We start from the raw sequence: 21000 nt of genomic DNA, 5'->3' as shown, positions 1-21000 counted from the left end.
CTCTCAGAATTGAGTTTTTGCATCAAGATTAGGTAACTGCAGTAAAAGTTATCTTGATTTGAAGAAAAATTATCTTAAAACTACAGAATTTAAAAAGTAGGGATGGTTAGTGTTAAGATTTGGCCCTACAAAAAATATTAATTTTGATGCCTATATTGTGCTTGCCACTGGGATAGGGGACGTGCCCCCAAAAATGTAACCTAAAATCTTCACTTTCTAATTGGATTAGTTAGACCCACCTGAAATAATACAGGATTATCCGTGATTGCACGTTGCAGCTTGTAGTACGGAGCTGAAAATGATACAGAATCTCAAGGAGGATAATAAGATCAGTGAAAGGCATGATGGTTGGTAGAGGTATAGAGGAGGCGGAATTTGCAGGATTGGAGCTGATTATATCCAGAGGGAAAAAGATGGGATGGGTGAGAGTGATGACTCAAGGTAAGGCAGAGGGACATGAATTAGCAAGGCACGATCTTGTGAAAGGTAGGATGTCAGGTTGACTGGAATGTTAGGAAGAGAGGTGATTCAGTCTGGCTAATTAAGGTGGGACCTGGGAAGCCAGGGAGAGGAGTCTGGGGAAAAATTGGAGCAGGGAAATTCCATGATGAAAGTGATGTTTAGTGAAGGTAGCTCTGCTACTGGTAACTAGGGTGGACTGTGGAGATTGCAGAGGTAGTCAGACAAGCCAGCAAAAACATTGCTCAAGAATCTCATGGGGGTGGTGATAATGGGAAGGCAGAGGAAGGATGGAGTCCAAGCACATTTTAAAGGAAATTGAAACTTTGTCACCAGTACCTTTTCTTTCGTGACAGGACCCCAATTCAAACTAGACTAAAGAACAACAGAATTCACTGGTACTTCATGGTCATTACTAACATTTATCAAGCATTTATTATTCTAATCCTCATATAACCCTGTGAGGAAGGTATTATAGATGAGGTAAGAGAGACACAGAAGAGTTAGCTTTTCCAAGTTTACCTAGCCAGAAAGTGGGCAAGTCAGGATTTTGAAATTTGATTCATCTAACTGGCAAGTCCAGGGATGGGATGGAATTCAGGCATGGCTGGCTCCAGGGGCTCAAACACTGCTGTTTAAACACTCTGACTTTCCATGTCGGCTCTGATGACTTCTTTGGTTTATTCTCATTCTCTTTCTACTCTAAATATGTTTCCTGCATATAGATGCCTGCAGGTAGTTGCAAATTCATCTACTCCTAGATTAGCAACTCTAGCAGAGAGAGAATTATATATTAATTATGAATTCAAAGAAAGGAACTCTGATTGGCTCCACTTGCAGCATAAATCTACCCCTCTGATCAATAACATTTGCCAGAGGGATGAGATATCTTGAGTGACCTGGGTCATATGCTTGTTTCTGAGTGAGGATTGGGTAGGAGACTGTGCTTCACAGCCTCACCTCAAATAGGAGAGGGATAGTTCCCCAAAGGGAAGGATGCCAAGTACATGGGAACAACACAGGTTGAATATAGATACAAGAGATCTTTTGAGGATGAAGCCATATAATATATATGTGGCAGAAAACAAAAGATAAATGAGAAGAAATGGTCAAAAGCTACTACTTGTGTGGCCTTAGTAACTGAGAGAATAACGTGTTAGCAGAGATAGGGAAATTGAGTGGAGCGCGAGGGCTGGTTTTAGGGAGAGTTACATTTGGACATGGTGAGCTTGGAGTATCTGGACTGCAAAAGTGTAGTAAGCAAGCGAGGATTTGGTTCTGGAACTCAGGTGAAGGTCAGGAATATCGACAGCGACCTGAGAATTATGGTTCAGGATTGATTTTCATCTCAATTTTGATATGTATAGATAATCATAATTCTGCCTCTATTATTATCTTTAAGTTGAAATTTTAATTATTAGGCATTTAGAAAACACAAAAGACATACAATCTACAGGCTTTGTGAAGGGCTGGGCTGAGAAACTGAAGCAATTTTTTTTTTTTTTTTATAATCGCTTTACAATGGTGTGTTAGTTTCTGCTTTACAACAAAATGAATCAGTTATATATATATACATATGTTCCCATATCTCTTCCCTCTTGCGTCTCCCTCCCTCCCACCCTCCCTATCCCACCCCTCCAGGCGGTCACAAAGCACCGAGCTGATCTCCCTGTGCTATGCAGCTGCTGAAGCAATTTTTAAGGGAAAGCAATCTGGGAAACTCACATGTCTGATGGCATTTTTTTGAGAGCAGGTTGACGTCATAGTCAAAGACGTCCTTAAAAAATCTTCAGAAGTTGAAATAGTTACTTAGTTTGTCACTTTGTTAAGTATCTTCTTGGTGAGTATCCAATGAAGTTTCAAAGTTTCAAACCCATAATGACTTAGAATTTGAGAAATATATTCCAGAAAAAATATATCCATGGGGTTATTTAGTTATTTTGAGAAAATTAATAGAACAGCATTCCTATCTACTACTGACATCCATACTATAGTTTTATGTATTTTCCTTTAGATTCAAGATGTCAATTCCTTTGTAACAATTTAATATATGGATAGTTCTTATTTGGATCATGGTCTTAAAATTCAAAATCATAAATTTGATTTCTTTTGATCCAGAATCACAGTGAAAATGCTTTTTCTTGGCCATAAACTGCATTCCAGTTAATCATCTCAGTAATGAGTGTCATTGGCTATAGGTGGATGGGAATTAGAAATTATAAACAAACATTTCTTCATTCTTGCAACAAAAATGTACAGTAACTACTTTGTTCAAGTCACTGTGCTATGCATTAGGTGTTATTATTATTCTCAAAGAGAAGCAAATAATTTGCACAATATGTATTAAATATAGAAGAAGCTTTGGGTAAATGATAGAGGGATACAGGTGCAAATGATGACTTGTTACAGGGTAGACTGGGATGAAGTGAAGTTTGCCTTAAAGCAGGAGGATGATCCGAAGGACTTTACTGGTGGAGTTGTTTCTGCCTACAAAAGTAGAGAAAGGCAGGTAACTTAAGGTAAGGAAGGAAAGAGGAGTATTGGGAGTGAGGCTGGAAAGGATTGGGACATTAGTTTGAACCCTTAAGACAGAAGAAACAATTCTAAGTGTATGTCTTAATAATAGTGAATTACAAAGAACTGTAAAAAAAAAAAAACTTACATGAAATAATTTGATAGGTACCACTCATTATGAAGTAACTTTAATCTGTAAGATCCATAACAGTGCTATTTTGTATACTGAGATTATACAAAACAATCTATATCTATTGTCTTCAATCTATTGTCTTCAGAGTGAATGACTGTTAATTGAAAAATTGATTAATGTTACCACTTGTGCAAACTCAAATTTCCTTAAGTTCCCGTCATAGAAAATCCAAGCACTCCTTCGTGTGCTGGAGGCACGATTTTAAAATAAGTTACAGAAATGTTGATTTGAGGAATTTGTCTTAATTGAACACTCACATCCCAGATTTCCCTGGTGTCTGAGTTGCTTCCTACGGTTCCAGACAATGAGGGAAAAAAAGGCCTATGGACTGACAGACAAAATACAAACACATGTGATGGCAAAGGAACAAGTCTGCTTTTCTGTGTGGCACGCGGGGTTGACCTCATTAATTTAGAGCCTCGTATATCTAGAAAAAGTCAAGAGAAAGGCATGGACCTTTAATTTATTTGTCGTCGGATAATCTTGGAGTTTCCTTTTCCTTAACAAAAGATATAAATAACTCTTCAAAGAAAACTCACTCCTCAGGAGCCTTTTATGATAAGAAATCAGAAAAAAGCACATTTTTTACGGAAGATGATTTTATATGAAAAGTTCTCTCTTGTAGCTTTTGTGTATCTCTAGCAGCCTCAACAAAAGGGTTCTTAGATTTTTTTACCCCTGTAGCTCTCCTTTTAGTGACTGTTGTAGTGAGACACTTTTGGTTGGAGGGAACGGAGGCTCTTCGCTGGGTAACGGGGCTTAACTGTGAGCATGCATACAGGGCAATTAAGAAGATAAAGTAACGCACTGAAATAGGAGACTGGAAAATGCACCACAGCAGGGCTCCTGGGGGGTGAGGGACTCCTAAACAGATGGCATCAGAATGGCTTTTGTAGCTTTTTCAACATCTAAATATTCCGGAGATTCTGAGTGAATAAATCCGGGTTGGGCCCCAAGCATTTCCACGAAGTAGCATCTCCCAGTCCGATTCTAATGGACAGCTGTGGGAAAGAATCCATCCTGGCTGCCTAAGAGCTTCTCTGTCAACACCACTCAGCTGTGTTCCTGGATCCACTTCGTTCTATTCGATTCTCCTCCTGCTTGCAATTAGCTTCCTCATCCTCTATCTTTTCTCTATCGGTAGCTTCTACTTAAGGGTTAGTTTGCTTCCTCCTTACCTTGATCTACTAGTGTCCGTTCTTGCTGCTGGCTGTCTCATATGCTGAATGTCTGTATGTCTAAATGAAAATGCTTAATATAAAAGAGTAGCACAGTTTGTCCTTATGGTGCCAGACCACCCCATAGGTCATTGGCCAGTTTAAGGATTGACTGGGTCAGCTGCCCACCCCTGGTCCAATCAGCTGTGCTGCAAATGCAGGCAGGGAAGGCACATTGCCTGGAGCTGCTGCGATAGGGTCTGTGAGCTGAGCTGCCTTAGATGTGCCTGTGGATCAGGTAGGCAGTGTGTCTACATTCTAACCATTTCCTCGGAGATTCTCTGTGATTTATAGTAGAATACGAAAGCAGTAGCTTTCAATTTGGAAGATATGACCACCCCTTTTAAGCATAAAAAATATTTCCTCTACAGGTTAGTTGTACTTTTAGTATTCATGATTAAGAAAATACATAATACAAAATGCATAATACAAAAGATATAAAATACAAAAAGCTACAATTTCAGCAAAGATTTTTAAATAAGTTTACATTTTATTACTTGTAAGAACAGTACTTACACTTTAAAGATGATAATACGGTCATTTACATATATAAGATACATCATTTATCCACAGAAAATGCTTGGTGCACATGGTTTCCTGGACTCCTTGAAATAACTCTGTGGCTCCTAAGGGGTGTTCTGTCCACAGGTTATGAATGAGTTTGTGGTACACTAAGCACAGGTCCTATAGCAGGAAAGGCTGCATATGAGCCTCAGGGTTTACTACTCACTAACTTCAGTTCTTAGAGCCAGTGGTAGTTCTGCTTTTCCTCCCCTGGAATCTAGACAGGCTTGTGACTGCTTCAGCAAATAGAATGCTGTGGAAATGATGCTAGTGGTTTCCGAGGCTAGGTCTAAATGGCCATAGAGCAGCTACCTGTCAAGAGTAATGAAATGTTGAGAGGGAGGCAGAGCTTCAGGGATAGCTTGATCAAGTAACTCAGTGATGTCACCAAGATCCTGCTTTTTTTCTGTTTTTCCACTCCACCTTCTGTGATGTCAGTTTCATTCTAAGTATGACTTCCTTCCTGGTCAAAAATAGCTTCCAGCAACTTCTGGGGTGACATGGCTCCTTGGAGAGAGAGAGAGATAGAGGGAGACAGAGATGGAAAAAGAGAGAGAGAGAGAGAGGTATCTGAGAGAGTAAGAAAGAGAGGAGCTCCAAGGTAAAAAAAGTAGCATCAGTAGGTTGTCAACTAGCTTCTAGTTCTGCTGTGAAGAAGTCAGATGAGATTCTAATTTCTTACCTTTTTTATGTGACTTTTTTTATTGTGAAAACTTTTAGGATCTTTAAGTTTTGCCATATTGCACCTTAGTATGGATAATTTTTTAACCTTTTAATTTGGGCATTGTACTGATTCTTTCAAACTGGAAACTTATGTTCTTTAATTTGGGGAAATTTCCTTGCATTTTTTCTTTGATAATTTCTTTACTTCCATTTTGTGCGTGGGTGTGTGTGTCTCCCCTGCCTCCGTGAACTCTTGTTAGTTAGATGTTAGTACTTCTGAATTGATATTCTAATTTAAAAAGTTTTCCCTTCCATCTTTTGTCTCTTTTCATTTTTCTAAGGGATTTACTTTGGTTTATTGTTTAAAATTAATAGTTAAAATTCTATTTTCATATTTTAATTTCCAATACTTTTATTAAAGGTAGCATTCTGTTTCCATTTGTTGATACAATATCTCGTATCTCATCTCTCTGAGGATACTAATTATGGTTTCACTGACGTTTTCTTCTACTCCCTGCACTGTCTCTTTCAACTGAGGTCCTGTTTTCAATTTGTTTGTATCTCTATTTTTGTGTGTTTTTGCTGGAGTATTTCCTCAAATACCTAGATATCTTTGGCTTTCCATTAACATTTAATAGTGAGTCACTAAAAAATTGATAGGCTCTGGATTGGGGGTAGATTTTGCCAACTTGTACTGGTGAGATTTGCTGTGTGGTAATCAGATGGAAAGCAAGATTCTCACTGTGAAAATCCCAAACATCAACACTGTAGGTTGCTTAATTCCCTCTGAAACCATTCAGTCTCCTGAGAAGAATTCAGCTATTTTTTGCCTGGGTGTTATCTCATGGCTGCTGGCACTTGGAAGCACAGTAGAAGAGACTGGCAGGTCCTACCCTTTAATCAGCAAACTTTACTCCTGTTTTCAGCTCTGCCCATCACCCTTTCTCTCTACCATAACTGGGGTTCTCTGGTGTGGAACTACTTCCTCTCCATTTTCCCATGTGTCTCTGTGTAGTGGGGGGTAGGGGGAGTTGTCTGGATTTATGGGAGGGGAGATGGGACCTGGGGAAAGTCTACCAGCTCAGTGTACGGATGGTCAGCCAGTCCCCCTAATTCCAGTCACGGATCTCATTCCTGCCTTAAGGGTCCCCTGGAAGTTCCATGTTCTGAGCCTCTCTGGGGCCCTGTGCGGGGGGGATGGCTCAGTCCCTAGCGTAGATGCTTAGGTAGCACCTTTCTCAAGTCTATTATCATTCCTCCATCTGCTTTCCAAACTCCAGAAGATTACTGATGCTGCCCATCAGTTTTGTCTCCTCTCACATTCTCTTTATCCTTGTGAATTTGTGACTGTATTTGCTGCAGTAAAGAACAGATTCAGGAGTAAAAGAACATTAAAAAGGTGATTGATTCACCATCGTTTAGGTGGTAAATCTCTCCCTTTCTTTTATTACCAAACTCTTCTCTAATATTTTTGCTCTAAGACTCCCAGATCGCAAATGTAAGACATTGAGAGTTCATTTTTAGCTCTACTTTGCATCATCTGTGTTGGAGGTCACTGTTGTGTTGATTCCCCAGCCTATGCTACATCTGTAGCCCTGTCAAAACAAGTTTTGCCAGATTCTTGCTTTCTTTGACTCCTTCAGCCTCCAAGTCATCCAGACAGAGGATCAGCAAAGTCCGTGTGGTGTACCAGGAGAAGCCCAGAAAGATCTTGTCCCTGGGGAATGTAGGATTTAGGCCATTGGGGAATACAGTCTAGACTCATCATATGTTATTTCATGTGAGTGTGTTCTGAAGAAATAGAAGAAGAGGAAGTGGGAGAAGAACTAGCACATCATATCAGGAAATGGTAGATCCTGCAAAATTACAAAATGGGAGTAGAAAATATGAGATAATTATTTGGGGACGGATTACAAAATTTATTGGAACAACTTTAATTGCTGTACAATTCAATAACAATTATGTGTCTGATTAAATAAGTGCCAAATTAACTTTGTACAGTGCACTGTTTGATTCGAATAGTAAACAGTCTATACATATACTCAGTATTTACTGTGTGTTGATGTTGTAATCAGCAGAGGGAGCTTGCTGACAAACTGGCTGCAGGGAGAGGCAAAGGGTATTAGCACCTAGAGCCTGTGATAATGGTGAGGTGTTTTTGGAGCTGGGATCTACCCCTGAGTTCAGGACTCTACCACTGCAACCAAGAGGGCTTCAGCAAATCAAAGAACCGGATCCTTGGCTTGGGCTAGGGGGAAAACATAATAACCTTCAAGTCTTGGTCTCTCCTCCTCTGTAAAATGGGAGGAATAATAATAATATCTAACTATACAGTACAAATCTTCCTCCACTTCTAGGGTTACATCTGATAAACCCATCATAGATTGAAAATATCCTAAGTTGAAAATGCATTTAATACACCTAACTGACTGGACATCATAGCTTATGCGCTCAGAATATTTACGTTAGCCTACAGTCGGGCAAAATCATCTAAAACAAAGCCTGTTTTGTAATAAAGTACTGAATATCTCATGTAACTTATTGACTACTGAAAATGAAAAATGGAACGGTTGTGTGGATACAGATGGTTGTAAGTGTTTCGGTTGTTAACCTTCATGATCGTGTGGCTGGCTGGGAGCTGCAGCTCACTGCCGATGCCCAGAGTCACGAGACAGGGTCATACCACTTACCGCTAGCCTGGGAAAAGATCAAAATTCAAAGTATGGTTTGCACTGAATGTGTATCGCTTTCACGCCATTGTAAAGTCAAATAATTGAAAATCAAGCCGTCATAAGTCAGGGACCATTTGTAATTGCTCATTAAACGTTAGTTGTTGCTATTATTGTCTTGGCAGGGACTTTGTTGTTAGCGCTGTAATTGTCATCATCATTTGTTTTATGCAGTGTTGAAAATCACCTGAGCATCAAGGGTGACTCTGGCAAACAGGAAGTGGTCGTGGTCAAGGTTTCACTGCATCAGAAATCAAGGGGAGGAAACAAGGCTTACTGAAAGGCACAGGACTAAATCCAGAGACAAATTTACAAATGATGGTTTTTCTTTAGTGGATTTTTGTTTGAAGGCCAAATCTCCACCTCTCATCACTCACCATACCTTCATTCATCCTATGGAGACTTTGTCTTTTTGTTCACTGGTGAATCTCTAGTACTAGAGCATTGCTAGCTCATAATAGGTGCTTAATAAATAGTTGTTGAATGAATGAGTGAAAGAATGATGGATGGATGAATAAATTTAGCAGAAGAGCTCGGTTGCTGTTCTGAGCATCAGAAGTGTGCTCATGTATCATGGTCACTTACAGCTTAAAATAATAAGAAAGAATATGGGCTGGCAGTTACAGTTCTTTAACTTGGCGGTGTGCTATAGCTTTTTTAAGTCAGTATTCTGGCAGCTTTTATTATACAGTGTTTGGATGATAAATGAGTACTTTCTTACAGAAAGGTAACACATGGCTCCTGTATTTTATGAAATAACAAACCCTTCATTTCATTGCCAGATTTTTAGACTGTGTTTCATAATTAGAGAAATTAAAATGAGCCTTCACCAGATTGTGCCAAAATTGAAAAGTTTGGGGATGGATCCAGAATAATCCAGTCTTAGGTTTGTGCCTATTTGGGAACTAGAGCCTTATGTACACAAGAGCTTGTGATGCAGGGGCAGAGAGGACGGCAGCTGTTCTCCCAGAGACCTGTGCCCGATAGAAGCTTCCGCTATAAACAGGCCTGGCTGATGAGGCTGCTGTTGCCTGTAACATTCCAAAGATAATCAAAGAACAGGAGTAGGAAATGGTAGATTTGGATAAAGGCTTGGCGAGCCTTTACTTTCGAATGACAAAAGGTTTGAAGGTTTGGAGAGGCCTCAAGCTCTGGGTTGAGAGAGAGGGAATGACAAAGTTCAGAGTATATGGTCGAATAAAAAAGAGGAGCTTCTAGGGGGCTTCCCTGGTGGCGCAGTGGTTGAGAGTCCGCCTGCCGATGCAGGGGACACGGGTTTGTTCCCCGGTCCGGGAAGATCCCACATGCCGCGGAGCGGCTGGGCCCGTGAGCCATGGCTGCTGAGCCTGCGTGTCCGGAGCCTGTGCTCCGCAACGGGAGAGGCCACAGCAGTGAGAGGTCCCGCGTACCGCAAAAAAAAAACAAAACAAAACATGGAGCTAATCTTGCCCAGTTCAAACTGGCTGAGGCCATCAACCATTCAATTGGGCTTGTGTGAGTGTCCGATGGATGACCTTTTGACATCAAAGGGACAAAAACTCCACCCTCAGATCATGCAAATGCTGCCATTTTCTGAACATGCATCCCATGATGAAGCATGTAACTCAGATACCCCTGCACAGAGCATTGGTTACCTCACCTTTTTCCAGCCTCTAATCACCTTCCCCTGCACATTAGACTCTTCACCATAAATACCCCAAGGCCCTCACCTTCAGGCAGGTGGATCTGAGATTTGTTCTCTTGTCTCCTTGTTTGGCTGCCTTGTGAATAAACTGCTTCTCTGTTGCAAACCTCAGCGTCTCAACATCTGGCTTGTTGGATGTCAGGCCAACGAATCTAGTTCTGTAACAGAAGTCTTAACCTCACTTTATTATCAAATACTTGTAAGTCTACGTGTCAGGATTCAGCAAGATTGATTGCAAATCATGTTGATAGACCAGTGTCAAGTAGAAGGAAAAAGAAGCAAGCAGGAAGCTGGTAAGCCTGAGGCTAAGGAAGCATATACTTCGGTAGCTCCGGATTTCTAAGACATGGTCCCCATAGCTGAGTATGTGCGAAACTCCACGTTGACCCAATTAGGTTGAAGGTACCAATCTCTATAACTGTGAGATGCTGATACTGGGAGTTCTCAAATCCAGGATTCTAGTCCAGAATCCTAGATCTTCAACTAGGCAAAAGCATAGATGTCTCTTAACTACTGTTGACCCTTTAACAATGAGGAGATTGGGGTGCCAACACTCCATGCAATCGAAAATCCAAATGTAATTTATCCATGTCCGCCCTCTATATCCACTGTTCCTCTGTATCTGAGCTTCCACATGGGCCAACTCAACCCATCGTGGACTGTGTAATACTGTAGTGTTTCTATTAAAAATATCTGCATGTAAGTGGACCTGTGCAGTTCAAACCCCTGCTGTTCAAGGGTCAACTGTAGTTACATTTCAGGCCTGCCTACTCTCTGTTCTGTTAGAATGTCTTCAAGGCTCAACTTAACCCAAATCTAAATGGGACATGAGAAAGGAGTGACAAGTAGGCTGAGAATGAAGAAGGTCTGAGGCCCACAGTGATTCTCTGAACAGGTTCAGGTGTTGTCAGTGGCTTTTCAGGCGGTGACTCATGAAGCGGACAGAAGAGGGCGAGAAAGGGAAAGAATAGAAAAAGACTCCTCAAAGCAATTTACTCCTCTCTCTTTTAGGATCTGCCAAAGTCCAAGAGGACTCTCCATTTTGGGTTAAATTATGGGTTTATTTTAAGTACAATAAGACAAAAACTGAAGAACACCAAAAGGCAAAGAACCGTGAATGGGTTTCTCTTTATTCACCATCAAATCAAATGATAAATGTTCAGGTATATCCTACATGGCTTTCAGCCCTCAGCCCAAAGTGAAATGATGAGGGTGATAGGAATAGCTACCATTTATTACAGTTTTACTCTGTATTTAACAGTGTACTAAGCACCTCACGTTATTTTGTTTAATCTTTACAACACCCATGAAATAGGTATTAATGACAACATTATTATTATTCTCACTTTATATTCTGATGCTAAGGGAATCTAGTAGCTTCCTAAGGTTACTCAGCCAGGAAGTAACATAACTGGAAGTCGGAGCCCTCTGTCCACTGTTCTACACTGTCCTCAAGAAGTTCACAATCTAGTTAGGAAGATAAAATAAATGCACGTGAAATAGTTATTCTAATAGTTGTCTCTATTCGTGCTTCTATGTTCCATTCAGGGCATATGAATCACCTGGAGACCTTGGTAAAATGCAGGCAGCGTTTCAGTAGGTCTGGAGTGAGGCACGAGAGACTGAAGATCTGATAAGCTCCCAGGTGATACCAATACTGCTGGCCACAGACTATGCTTTGAGAAATGGGTGGTGGTGGTGGGGGGGGGTCTGTCTACCCTCCCCCCTCCCCTCCCCCTCCCCCTCCCCAGGCACTGCTGTTGCTAGAGGGCCTTGTGGTGCAGGGCAGTATTTCTCAAGTATCTTTTATGAAGTGAATCCCGCCTTCCTGGTTCTTACAATATCCATGGAATGCTGGAACTACTCTTAATTCAGGAATTTTGACTAAGTAGATTTACTTTTAAAAAATGGAAATACATTAATATGTTGTAAATGTTATTGCTTTTTTTCTAGAATAAATGATAAAGTGCACAAATCTTGTGTGTATAGCTCCATGAATTTTTACACACACACACAGACACACAGATAACTACCACCCATATTAAGATATAAAACTTTTCCAACCCTAGAAGGGTCCCTCTGGCCCCTTCCCAGTGAATATTGCTCCCTCAGGTAACCACTGTTTTGACTTCTATCCCCATAGATCAGTTTTGCCTATTTTTGAACTCATACACATGGAAGTGTTTAGCACGTGTTTTTTGTGTGTTTGCCATCTTTGCTCATCACGGCTTCTGAGAGATTCATCCATGTTATTGCATGTAGTAGTAGCTTGTTCTTTTTTTATTAGTGTGTAGCATTCCATTATATGAATATTCCACAACTTATTTATCCATTTTAATATTGATAGAAATTTAGGCTGTTTACATTTTGACTATTAAGAATAAAACTTGTACTTACCTTTTGGTGGGTATATACATAAAAGTACTGGATCGTAGAATAGGCATCTATCTAGCTTTTGAACTATATTTATAAAAAGGAACTTCTATTATGGGCTTGAGGAGCTAGTTATTTTTTCCAAATGCACAGTAAATATTCATATTAATAATATTAATAATACAATAAAATATTAATAACATAATTATTACTGTTTACCCATGTGTCACTTAAAATTATTTCGCATATGTTATTTTGGAAAACATTGATAAAACAAAAAAAAAGCCGTGGGCTTTGGAATGAGACATTCCTGGGCTGGACTCCCGGCTCTGCTGCTTTCTATGGCTGTGTGCTCTTGGTCAAATAATTTATATGATTTAAATGATAGTTTACAATCTCTGAGTCTCATATTAATAAACTGTAACTTTATATTAATGGCGTGGATGAATCTTACAGAGATAGATGTTGAGGAAATGAATCTGGAGCCCAAAGAGTATACACTTGTATGATTCCATTTATATAGGGTATAAAAATAAGCAAAATGTATCTTTGCCGTTGGAAGTCAGGATAGCAGTTACCTTTGAAAGGAAGTAATAATTGGAAGAGGGCTCAAAGGGAGCCTTCTGGGGTGCTGGAAAAGTTTTATATCTTGATCTGGATAGTGGTTACAACCCCTCCCCCCTCGCACATATACATTCATATACATGCAAACACATTTATATATACATATACAACATAATACTTGCAGTGCTTTTGGGGTGCTGGTCAAGTTCTGTTTCTTCATCTAGGTGCTGGCTACACAGGTGTGCTCAGATTATGAAAATTCATCAGGCTACCTATATGACATGTACTCTAGAGATGCTTTCCTTCTCTGTAAAAATGAGGATAATAATAAAAATAATGCCTATTTCAGAAGTTTGTTGAATGATGTATAAAAAGTGTCTGCTCAGTAAATATTCATTCCTTTGCTCTTATTTCTCCATAGACTAAGAGGTGCAACTAAAGGAAGAATTAGAATTTATGATGCAACATGAAAGCATCCACATTACAAAGTATCAACTTTATCATATTTACATTTTACCAAAAAAAAAAAAAGGTTTAGGGTAGAACTGATGAACAGGTGAGAGGGACTGACTGGAAGAAGTGTACTTTCCAGACTCATAGATGGGTATCTTATCAGTCAGCGTGCTCTAGAAAAACAGTATCAATATGATATATATCCATGTACACATAGATTTATTTTAATGAATTGGCTTATGTGATTGTGGGGACCGGTAAGTCTGAAATTTGTAGGGCAGGCCAGCAGGCTGGAAACTCAGGCAGGATTTCTCTGTTACAGTCTTGAAACAGAATTCCTTCTCTGGATAATCAGTCTTTGCTTTTAAGGCCTTCAACTGATTGGACGAGGCCCACCCACATCATGGAGGGTAATCTCCTTTACTTAAAGGAAACTGATTAGAAATGTTTATCACGTCTAAAAACTACCTCCATAGCAACATCTACACTAGTGTGTGTGTACCATAGCCCAGCCAGTTGACACATAAAATTAACCATCACAGCATCTATAAATCCTATTTAAAATTAAGAGTCAGTTATGTACTCTGCTTAAATGGCTCTGACTAAGTATTTAGTCAGAGCACATTAATCTTCTTGTAGCTATTTATATCCATTCCAAGTGATATACGATCTTATTGTTTAATGTTGCATGGGCCACAGGCAATGATGCTAATCTTGGCTGAGATATCTTAGTTATATAGGAAATTAGATATCTATGTTACAGCAAGAACATCAGATAGCTAGCTAAGTCTTCAGGAATTCTCCAAAATCTTTTCAGATCATATCATAGAAAACCCTCTCTAAAATACTGGATATAATGGCATTCTTCAACCAATGAAGGGGTGGAGTTCCAAAAGCTTATTGCTTTTTTGTTGTTGTTGTTGGAAGTTGAAACATGTTTTTCCCCAAAATAATGTTATAAATAGTGGCTATTATGTTCCCTGGCTCCCAGAAAAACCTAGATAAATAGTATCTCCATTTGTGTAATTTTAACAATTCCTTTAGGTAATTAGCTTCACAATTAATTTCCAGTTCACCTAGTCCCCTTTCTCAGACCTCCTGAAAGTGTCAGAGATGAGTGATCAGGTGCTCCTGCCAGAAAGGTCCACAGAGAAGTTCAACAAACAGAAAAAAATGTGTAACTGACAAATGGACCTCGGGATTATGTCTACTCCACAGAAGTATTTCATTTTGATCCATATGTTTAAAAACAATTAGAAGTAGTTATTGACATTTAAAAATCAGGAGATTTCTCAAAAAAACAGATTCCTGGATTCTCTTGAAAAATAAAACAGAACAGGAGATCTGATAATACTAGGTCAAGATTATGACACAGCAAACATTGGTGGGAACAAAGTAACAGTAGCCCCTGATGTCTGCTCACCAGTCACCAGAGTCCTCCCTGGCTGACTTCACTGCTAAGAAACCAGCACGGCCCTGTAGGCATCTGAGTTGTGACCTCTGTCCTAGAGACATTCTGTGGCCCCATGCTGGGGGCTCTGTCACAGATCCAGCATCTGTCAGTTGGGCTTTATGGCCTCTATTTCTCTCCTCCTGTCTACCAAGTAGATACACAGCACTAGGAGCCCTGTCCCGTGGGACGCCTGCTGCCCAAATGCTTCTCTACGTCTGGAGGAAGAGGCTTAAATGCTTAAACCCTGGTGGTGGGGCGGCGGGCCTGGGTGGGTGGGTAGAGTTGAGAGGGGGAGGTTCTCTAGCCTTTCTTCCCTTCCTTACCCATCTGCCTGCTTTTCTCTCTTGTCTCCATTTCTTCCTTCTGCCTTTCTTCTCCGCCTTTGCTTTGTCCTCCCTCCTTCCCTCCTTTCTCTCTTTCTCTCATTCTCTCTCTCTCTCCTCACTGTCATCCTAGCAGCAAGTTTTCTCCCCAACAGCTCCATGAGCGCAGGTCCTCCCTGGCTCCATCTGCTGGGGAGGGTCTCATGCTTGGGACCGGGGTGGGGACGGGGTTGCCACTGTTTAGGTAGAGCAAGGCTGTGGTCAGGGCTGTGGGCCCGAGTTAAGAGCAGGGGCCCTTGGGCTTCCCTGGTGGCGCAGTGGTTGAGAGTCCGCCTGCTTATGCAGGGGACACGGGTTTGTGCCCCTGGTCCGGGAAGATCCCACATGCAGCGGAGCGGCTGGCCTGTGAGCCATGGCCGCTGAGCCTGCACGTCCGGAGCCTGTGCTCCGCAACAGGAGAGGCCACAACAGGGAGAGGCCCGCATACTGCCAAAAAAAATAAAATAAGAACAGGGGCCCTGGGGCACAGGCTGATGGCCATGGGTGGAAGAGGTGAGTCAGGACCATTTTCCCCTCCTTTTCCAGGCCTTCTTTTTGGGAGTCACTTCTCTTCTCAACGGTGACTGGGAAGGAGGCTTTAGCCAGAGATGTTTCTCTCTTTTGACTCCTTCCTGACCTGTCCTTCTGATCTAGCCATTCCTTTCTACTTCCCCCTCCAAACAGTTGGTCCGGATTCAAAGCAGGGGGCTGTGCTTGGTGCGGAGAATGAATAGCGGCCCAGGGCACACACTGAGCTGTGGCATATCTGGAAGGAAGAGGGCGGAAAGGGACATTCTGTGTAACCCTGGAAGGGAGAGCTCTTTCTGAAGCAACTTCGCCAGACTCAGTTTCCCACTGTGCACTGAGGGGTAAAGGGAGAGGCCTTTACTTGATGTATTTACCCCACATTCCTGGAGCATTGTGCCCTGTCACCCTGTGCAGGTGTGTTTCAATTAAGTAGATTAGATGATCATTAAAAATAAACGCTCAACAAAGCTAAGGAAATAGTTTCTCAAGTCCAATCTTCTTTCTTTCTGCGCATATCATGCCAGGGTTTCCAGCATTGTAGAAAGGGCCTTTAAAAATAGTTACTAATCGCTGCATATTACAGGGAAACAAAGACTGGCCAGATGTTTCAAACACAGGGTTTATTTTAATATAGTCAAAATAAATCTGGGCACCGTTATCTCTTCTCAACTGTGAGTGAGTAATCAACACATGCTGCACGATGGCGCCTGTATTATGGTGATTAAATGGACAATCCACATTGTTAGTATTCAGTTAGCACCCCCAAATGTTTATTAAACGCTGACATATTGATGGAGCCGTGATTAGACTCTACATAAAATGAATTAGTTAGACAGGTAACCACCCAGGCTATTCAAAGTAAACAATAATACTAAGACAACACATAAAATAGTGACCTTAGTCTGATAGGCATGGCATTTTCAGAAATGGCTGGGCTCATTCCATTTTACCACTAGTTTCTGTGGAAATATTAACTTCATTAAAGCTATGTCAGCTATAACAGGATTGGATTTTTACCTATATTTGTACAAAAATACATATATATGCAAGCATTTTCTACATTCTCATAGAGATTGTAGCATTTTAAATTTCCATTTCTCAGAAAAGGATAAAATAAATGTTAAATCAAGTTTTATGAATCCCCTAATGCTCTTTCTTTATGTATTTCAATAAGGGAGGGGTGGAATCAGGAAAGCCTTCAAGAGGGATACAAGTTGCGTGTTAAAAGAAGAGTAGATGTCTGCTATGATGATATAAGGGATGGAGGTTTTTTTAGGGGAAAGATGAGAGAGAGAAAAGGTCTAAAAACAACAGACAGCTTAGCGTAGCTCAGTTTGTCTGGAGTGCAGGATGGGAGAAGCATGGTCAGAAATGAATCTAGCAAGGCAAGTGTCAGATCATATTCTAGGACTTAATGTTTCGTTTGAAGATGTTGGTGCTTCATTCTACAGCCAACAAAGGCCATTTAAGGCTTCAGTGGCAAGGTGAGACGCTAATAAGAAAACATTGCTACCAGAGAAATGGACAAACCAAAAGGCAAGGGCTCAAACTAAGGCAGTCACTGTAGGGATGAAGAAAATGGAAATGACAGAGATGTTAGGGAGATAAAGTAATTAGGGCTTGGGCGCCATGTGGACACGGGGAGTGAGAGAAAAGGAACCTTGGAGAATGATGCAAGTTTCTGGGTTGGTTAAGATGTCAGGAGTGTGCTTGGCTAGGAAAGCTGGGGATGCAGTCTACTGCTGGTCTGCAGATTGTGATGTGGCCAGGGTCACAGGCTCCTCCTAGCTTTCTGCTCAGCTTTGTTTAGTGTGGGCCTTTATCCTTGTGTTGTCATCTTGCTACTGTGAGAAGCATATGCTACCACATCTGTGGTCCAGGCTGGATGAAGAAGACTGGCCAAGGAGAAAAGGCTGAGTCAGCCTCATTTAAAAGAGTTTTCCTGGATGTCCCATCCCTGTCATTATAATATGCATTAGCCAGACCTAGTTTGTATAGCCACCCTTAGTTGCAAGAAAGGTTTTAAACTGCGTATATTGCCTCTCTGAACTAAATGGTTGTTCTGGTAGTGAAGAATGGATTTTGGGCGAACAACAGAAGCATTTTCTACAGGTGATCAGGTCGATGTTGGTTTCATACTCTGAGGCAGGAAATATAGAATGAGTAGCAGGCCAGAGGAGAAAGACAATGAGTTTGGTTGTGGATGTGCTGTGTTTGAGGGACTGTGAGTCATCAGTTGTGATACTCACCTGGCATCTGAAAATCATGAGAAAGCACAGGTGATGATAGTTTTGGGAATCCTTAGCCTATAAATGGCAATTGACCATTCTCAGCATAATAATAATAGTTACTAATTATATGTCGGGTTCCTTTAGGTGTCAAAGCAGATTGTTTATTTGTTTCCTAATAGCAGTAGTCTTCAAACTGGGTACTCCTGGGCATAGAAGACTTGCCAGGGGGCATCCGAGCATTTAAGGGAATCAACTTCTAAGTTCTCAATACCCATACATACTCTTACTTGAAATTGATCAGCCTGAGAACTGGCTGCCATGTTTATGAAGGTTCTTCATTCTGATATCCGCTTTCCCAGAAGTCCTCTTACCCCTTGAAAGGGAAAAACATGCTTCCATTCAGCTGGAATTTCATATTACATCACGTAATTGCAGATTTATTATAAGAAATACCATTATTTTCTTGTTTCATGATTATTGTTAAAAATGAAAAAAATTAATTCTATTACCTCTGCATAATTTAAGTCTTGACTTTACTGCTCTCAGCAATCTGTTTTATAAGATGTGCTTCATAATTTATTTCTCAATAGTTTTCATAATATTTCTTAAAATATATATTAATAGATTGAATTGAAAATTGAAGACAGAATTATTCTGAAGAGAGTAATTCTGATATGACAGCTTGTACCAAGTCAGTTAAATGGTGAACATTTTCCACAAATTCAGTGACCTAAATCTGTTGTTTTAGCTCATCAAAGTTTTGACAAAAAAATATAATTAAACATGTGATGAGATAAAAATAATTTTATTAAAACTATGACTGTGCAAAGTCATATTAAAGAATTTTTATTTTATCAACCCCTTTTGAATATATCTTATGATACAAAGTACCTCTAAGTCAAAAGTAGCATGTATAATTAATAGTCATTTGATAAGTCTTGGCAAAGCTTTCCTGGTGAAAGACCTAATAACTGGATAAAAATTCTGTTACAAGACAGGTGGTTTCCAATTCTTTTCTTCTAACAAAAATTGAAGGCAAACCTAATCAAGTTGTCATTTGATAGAACATGAAAAAGAATTTTATAACAAATCACTAGGTGCTTTTGACATAGAACGAGTTCAAAGAATTGAATGACTATGTTTCAGCAAAATATTTTTTATTCCCAGTATATTTATTTATCTCAACAAGATTTCTTAGTCCCTACACTTATACAAATCAAAAATAGGAATAAAACAATGCCAAGTCTTTATTATGTTAGTAATAATAATATTCATGGATGGATATATGAACTAACTTTAAAACCGCACCCTCATTCATCTCATTAAGAGATGCATTTCCAACAAAAAAATTCTTTTAGGTTTAATAATTATCTACCTAAAGTGTCAGCGTATTGATTTTTTTGATCAACTGTGTACTAGTAATTGTAATGATAGAAAATTGTAACATTTGAAGCATTATGGGCTCATAAAGCAAAAAAATTTCAATGTATATACACATTTGCCTTGCAGTAATATGATGATCTAAAAAAGACTCGAACATAGAATGATATTAGATTTGGATAAATTTATGTGGAAGAGGTTGAATGGACTTAGCAAGGAACAAAGTAAAATTTCTGACTGCTAAATGGAATTTCTTGTTCAGCTCTTTTAAAAACAGACATGTGTGGGTATCAAATCGCTAGGATATTTACATTCCATTGGCTACTTTTAAAAGACTGAGGTAACAGTTGTAATGATGCATCAATATTTAATGCACACTGGAAATGATATTCTTTGCAACCATTAAACCTTATGATAACCAGTACTCCTGAAATCAGGTTTTAAAATGTGTGAAGAGGTACACAGTTTTGCAAAGTCTTTATGCAACACATAAGCTTTTTAGGTTGTGGAGCAAACTGTAATTTGAAGATCACTAATACATCCTATTGCCATTCATGGAAAGCTGGTCCTTCAGACTCTCCTGGGTTCCAGGCCCCGTGTAGGTTGGCCGTGCACAACACACATCTGTTTTCTGGGCCCCGCCCCTCCTCCAGAGCCACAGTTTTTCTAGGATGAGATATTATTGTGATGAGCTCTCTGGGGGCTCCTTGAAAGCTGATCCTGGGAGGAATTCTGGGGCTAAAGAGTGGCCAAAGCAGAGAAGCCAGGATAGACCTGGACACCACACCTAAACGAGGTCTAGAGGTCTAAGTCTTCTGGTGAATTTGAAGTCAATTTCTGTTACGTTCAAGAGCAAGAGAATAGGTAAGGAAGAGCTTGTACAGGTGGCCACAGAAGGAAGTCAGGGGCTCTGAGAATGGACCCTGGCAGCCACCTCTCGAGTCTTCGAGGTCTGAATAAGCACAATAACACTGTCTGGCATAACTGATTTCTTAAAAAGAGAAAGAAGTGGGTTTTTCGGTATTTATTTTAAAATTTATTTTATTGAAGTATAGTTGATTTACAATGTTGTGTTAATTTCTGCTGTACAGCAAAGTGATTTAGTTATACATGTATATACATTCCTTTTCATATTCTTTTCCATTATGGTTTATCACAGGTTATTGAGTATAGTTCCCTGTGCTATACAGTAGGAACTTGTTTATCCATTCTACGTACATAGTTTGCATCTGCTAATCCCGGACTCCCAATCCATCCCTACCACCCCGCCTCCTTGGCAACCACAAATCTGTTCTCTATGTCTGTGTCTGTTTCTGTTTTGTAGATAAGTTCATTTGTGTCATATTTTAGACTCCACATATAAGTGTTAGCATATGGTATTTGTCGAGAAAGGAATGTTTTTAATGTACAAGAAGATATGAAGAAAAAAAAAGAAGACATGAAGAATATTATGAGAAGAGTCCACATTCAACTTACCAAAAGTAAATATTACCACTTTATTATATTTGCTTCAGCTTTTTCCCAATTAATTCTAACTCTATCAGCAATATAGTGTGAGGTTTTTAGCTTAGGAAAGCTTGATACTTTGATGTGAAATAGATTTTAAAAAAGAAATATGTGGGTTGATCCTTGT

This window comes from Delphinus delphis, chromosome 14, assembly GCF_949987515.2.
Source record: "Delphinus delphis chromosome 14, mDelDel1.2, whole genome shotgun sequence".
Lineage (NCBI taxonomy): Eukaryota > Metazoa > Chordata > Mammalia > Artiodactyla > Delphinidae > Delphinus > Delphinus delphis.
This window is presented reverse-complemented; position numbering follows the sequence as displayed.